The sequence below is a fragment of the Canis aureus genome, chromosome 23, assembly GCF_053574225.1.
Source record: "Canis aureus isolate CA01 chromosome 23, VMU_Caureus_v.1.0, whole genome shotgun sequence".
Taxonomy (NCBI): domain Eukaryota; kingdom Metazoa; phylum Chordata; class Mammalia; order Carnivora; family Canidae; genus Canis; species Canis aureus.
The window spans coordinates 35,252,034-35,257,330 of NC_135633.1; the positions used below are offsets into that span (position 1 = coordinate 35,252,034).

Below are 5,297 nucleotides of genomic sequence, written 5' to 3' on the forward strand. Positions count from 1 at the left end.
GCCAAAAACCAGGAGCTGAAGCTCTTAGCAGAGTGAGGACACTAGTGTCAGCAGTTGGCTTGAGCCTCCTCTATAGAACACACCAATTAAGAGAACTAATTAGGCTTCCACTAGATCCCAGTGGGATTCATTAAAGGAAAATCTTATAAAATATTTCATCCCAGAGCATGTATTTGGATAATACAGAAGAGTGATTTAATTAGAAGATTAAAACTCATTGAAGTAGATTCCAGAATGAAATTGTTTCTGTCAAAACAACATGGAGATCACTATCCCAGGGCCAAAAAAAAAAAAAAAAAAAAAGACAAGCCACGTGTCCTCTGCTTCTTTTTTAATGGGCAGATGGCTGAGTTATTCATTTCTTAAGGTTCAAGCATACAAGAGTAATTTTCATTGAGTCTTTCTTGCTATGGTTAAACCACATCGATAATATAGATCTCAATTCCTCCCCACCCGTGTGTTGCAAAACAGTAGTCATTGGGGACCTGAATCTTCCCACAAAATTCCTATTCAAGGTCAGTCTTGCACTGGAGTTCTATGTACCCCTTCCAAATTATGAGCCAAACACAAGCTATGTCACATAATGTTGAAGCCAGCCCAGCGCCTGGGATATTTTGGCATAACTCAAAGTCTAAACTGCTCCAGGCAATGGAAGAATATACTTTGCATGGGTCCCATATTGCCCCAAGATTCAAACTCTACCTGTGAGGGAGGTTGGGATCATAGTAATGGTCAAAATCCAAATTCTACTCTTTCCTGCCTCTACTTGTGTATGCAAACCTCAACTTCTGCAAAATAACTCCGAATCTTTTTAAGAATTCCTGAGACACATCTAACCTGTGCTCTGAAGCAAAGCCAACCCACTACCATATGAGTGCCACAGTGTCTCTTCTCTCCCCACTCCTCTTCTCCACTTTCCGAAAACTCAGACCCAGAACCAAAAGGGACTGATTATGGAAATGTACTGAAATGGCAGATGCCACACTTACTCAAACCTGCCCCTCCCAACTAGCCACCAAGACCTCAGGGTCAGGTCTTCTTTATCCAGAACTTTTCCCCCTCAGGCAAGGTCTTTTTTAGGATTTCTCAGGCCCTCAAGCAAACAAGCTTCTGATGAGTCAGGCCCCTTCCAGGCAACAGACAACTTTCTCAAACTAATCCAGGCTGATGTTCCTTTTACACGTTAGCACAACATGTATCCTACCTTCATATCATTTATCAGAGCCCACACCATTTATTTACTGTGTAATTAACTGATTAAAATATGTGTCCCAGGCGCCTGGGTGGCTCAGTATCTCCCTTTGGCTCAGGTCCTGATCCCAGGCCCCTCAACCAGCTCCCTGCTCAGCAGGGAGTCTTCTCCCTCTCCCTCTGCCCCCTTCCCTGCTCATGTGCTCTCTCGCTCTCTCTCTCTCTCTCTCTCTCTCAAATAAATAAATAAAATCTTCTTAAAAATAAAACAAGTGTCCACGGGCGCCTGGCTGGCTCAGTCAATAGAGCATGTGTCTCTTGATCTCATGGTTGTAAGTTCAATCCCCATGCTCGGTGTAGAGATTACTTTAAATAAAAACAAAAATGTCCCCACTAAACTATAATCTCCAGGGGGAACTGACCCTGTGCATTTTGCTCACCATTGCATTCTTGCTACTCGGCACAGAGCCTGGCAAACGTAGACGTTGTTATGTGAAAAGGCTCAAGCTCAGAATGCTTCCTTTTTCCTTTCCCTTTCCCTCGATTGCAACTGCCCATGCTGTAGACAACTAGCAAGTCAGGCCAGGAATTACTGTAATGAGGAAGGGATTCCCCTTCTGCTACAAAATTGAGCTTCTGCCTAAATTATTAGGCGTTATCATCTCCTATGTGCCAAGCACCTCCTAAGCATATTCTCTCATAATAACACATAATAACACTATAGGTAGACCTTATTATTACCTTTATTTTATAGAAGAGAGGACCAAAACAGAGAAGTTAAGTAGCGTGCTCAAATAGTAAGAACTAGCAAGTGATAGAGCACTTAGAGCAGCTACATCTGCACGTGCTTTCATATGAAAGTTCTGCCACAGAATGGTTGCCCTAAATCTACTTGGTCACACCTGAAGTGGCCCTGCTGGACAAGTCTATACAGAATAAAAATTTTTAAAGGTTACGGTGAGATGATCCTTGGTGTTCTTAGACCCAAGACTAGGAGAAATGGTCACGGTAGTGACTGTGACCAAAACCCCAGCACGGCACCACGGAGTTTTCCTAACAGTCACCGTGGAGGTGCTCAGGGACAGGGGACCACCTCCCACACCACCTGTCAGGAGAACCCACTGTGATGGCCCAGTGTGGGGTGGGCAGAGCTGAAGCCAGTTAGTCCAACAACTGACTTCACCAAGCAACGCCACACAGATAGGCATGAATTCCGAGACTGCCGTGTCCATCTGCAGCAAACCACAGAAGGAGAAAAAGCTCGGAGGGTCACACGTGGAAAGTTTTATGGGTCCAAACTACAAAAGAAGTATATTGCTTCCACTCACATTCCACCATCCAAAATTCAGTCACATGGACAGGACTGCAAGCTAGGACTTAAGAGTGGAAACTGTAACTTTATAGCAGTTCAGGCTACAGAGGTTCCCAGTTTGCATCCAGCACCACACTGGTCTGCAGTCTGGTCTACCAGCAGAGAAGGTGGGGAATTACATGGGTTTCCATTTGGTGGTTGCCAGGGAGGACAAACTTAAGAGAGGAAGAAAACAAATCTGCTCTGGTTACCTGCAGGGCAATGACACTACCTACAAAAGATGGAGTCATTCACCAGTCTCACCACTAGATGGTTCTTTAAGCCTTTGGATTCCCCAAGTTTTGTTCTGAGACGCTTTTCAGGGAAGCAGGATAAAAGGATTTTCCAGTCATCTGAGCAGAGATATAAATGGTCTTATTCTTCCTAGCCTCACCCAAGAATGGGTCTGGGCTTGCCTTCACCTCGGGAAGATTAGCAACCGAGAGTAAAGAGAAGTCAGTGCTGTTAAGCAGGGCATAGAGGATCCACAGGAGGCAGAGACAGTGAGCCCACAAGGCCTGGCAAGAGCCCCAGCTCTGCCCTGAATGCTCAAGGGCTTGTCACCTCACACTCTGCTTCATCATCTGTGAAATGAAGACTATAACATGACTGCAGTTGAATGTAGCTTTTTCCTTTTTTCTTAAGACTTTATTTGTTTATTCATGAGATACAGAGAGAGAGAGAGAGAGGCAGAGACACAGGCAGAGGGAGAAGCAGGCTCTTCACAGGGAGTCGGATGCAGGACTGGATCCAGGACCTCAGGATCACGACCTGAGCCAAAGGCAGCTGCCCCACCACTGAGCCACCCAGGCACCCTGAGGTTTTCTGCTTTTTCAAACACTTTCACAAACACCCTCTGTTTTGTCCCTGTGACACCCCACCAAGGACAGCATCAGGCATTGCTGGTCTCACTTTGCAGTAGGAGAAACTAAGAAACTAAAATGAAAATTAATTTGCCCAAGATCACAAGGTAACTTGTGACTCTTCCCACTGTTCTGTTCTTTGTACTCTATGAATCACTGTCAGTGCTTTGACTCTCTTGCTCTTCACTACAAAACCATGAAGTAAACAGGACAAGTAATGTCATCACTGTATTCTTTTCACAGAGGAAAAAATCTGAGGTTCAGGGAGGTTTAATCAGCCTGCCCATTTTGGCAGGACTAGGGCTATAATTCACATTTCCAGATTTCCTCATAAAAGAGGCTTTTTTAAAAACCTTAACACAAAAGACTTTTATTGGCCAAAAGGGCTGATTTTCTCCACTCACTGCCACATTGAGGATAAATATTGATGATCTTTTTAGATGTTTAGAAAAGACCTTTTTCCCCTCTCCCATCAAATGTGAGCCTATAATTCTGGCCAATGTCAAAATTAGCCCTGCCTTTTTACATGCTTTAGCTGACCATTCTGTCAACTACGTGAATACAAAAAAAAAAAAAAAAAGTGGAAAACAAGAAAGGCGTTAACACAGGCTGAGGGAAAAACAGGTAATAGAATAGGCAGCCAGGCCTCCAAAGCCTCTTGTAAGAAGCATGTGGCACAGAGCAGTGGTTCTCAAACTGAGCTCCAACCCTGGCCCAACTGCCCCAGCCACTTCAACAAGTGTCGAGCCCTCCTCTCACCCCAGGTGATTCTGAAGATCAGCCAGGATGGAGGACCAATTCTACTCTCCAAGACAAGTCCGCAATTTGTTCCTATGTTTGAAAATTTACCTTAGCCAAAAGGAAATAAAAATCTCAGTGAAAAGAAATGATAGGTGCGGACCCCGCCTGCACCGCCCAGCCATGGTCAACCCCTCTGTGTTCTTCGACATTGCCTTGGTCAGGGAGCCCTTGGGCTGTGTCTCCTTCAAGCTGTTTGCAGACAAAATTCCAAAGACAGCAGAGAACTTTAATGCTCTGAGCAGTGGGGAAACAAGAGTTGGTTCTAAAAGTTCCTGCTTTCGTGGTATTAGTCTGGGATTTATGTGCCAGGCCCGTATCTTCACACGCTATTATGGCACTGGTTGGAAGTCCATTTATGGAGAGAAATTTGATGATGAGAATTTCATCCTGAAGCATATGGGTCCTGGCATCTTGTCCATGGCAAATGCTGGGCCCAACAAAAATAGTCCCCAGTTTTTTCTCTGCGTTGCCAACACTGGGCCATTGGATGGCAATGTGTGGTCTTTGGCAAAGGAAAGAGGGCATGAATATTGTGCAGGCCATGGAGCGCTTTGGGTCCAGGAGCCACAAGATCAGCAAGATCACCATTGTTGCCTATGGACAAATCTAATAAATCTGACTTGTGTTTTATCTTAACTTCCAGACATTCCTTCTGTATCTCAGGAGGGTCACCCTTCAGCCCCATCTGCTTAAAATATGCCATAATCTTTGCATTCTCCCTGTAGTTCTATGGGTCCCATATTTCCTTTAATCCCCTCTAATTCTAGCTGGATTGCAGTTAAATTTATGATTATGAAATAAAAACTAAACAACAACAAAAAAAGAAGAAGAAAAAGAAATGACATCAAATTGACCTAAAACTCAGCTACACGTATTAGTGATAGATTTGGAAACCACTGAATAGCCAACAGGACTTGGACCTTCCTCAGACTCCAGATGAAATGGAAAAAAATTCACAAACAGGGGATTGTAATCTCTGACCAGGTGATTTGCAGATCTCACTAATATTCACTGGTGCCCTGCACATGGCGGGCACTGTGCTGGAGACATTCATATCTTAGTTCATCTTACAACCACCATGTGGAGACAAC

At 44.3% G+C, this 5,297-nt stretch overlaps 1 pseudogene; it reads left to right on the forward strand.

The window, feature by feature from the left end:
• The first annotated feature begins 605 nt into the window (after window positions 1-605).
• LOC144295484 (peptidyl-prolyl cis-trans isomerase A pseudogene) lies at window positions 606-4,816 on the forward strand (annotated as a pseudogene).
• The last annotated feature ends 481 nt before the right edge of the window (window positions 4,817-5,297 follow it).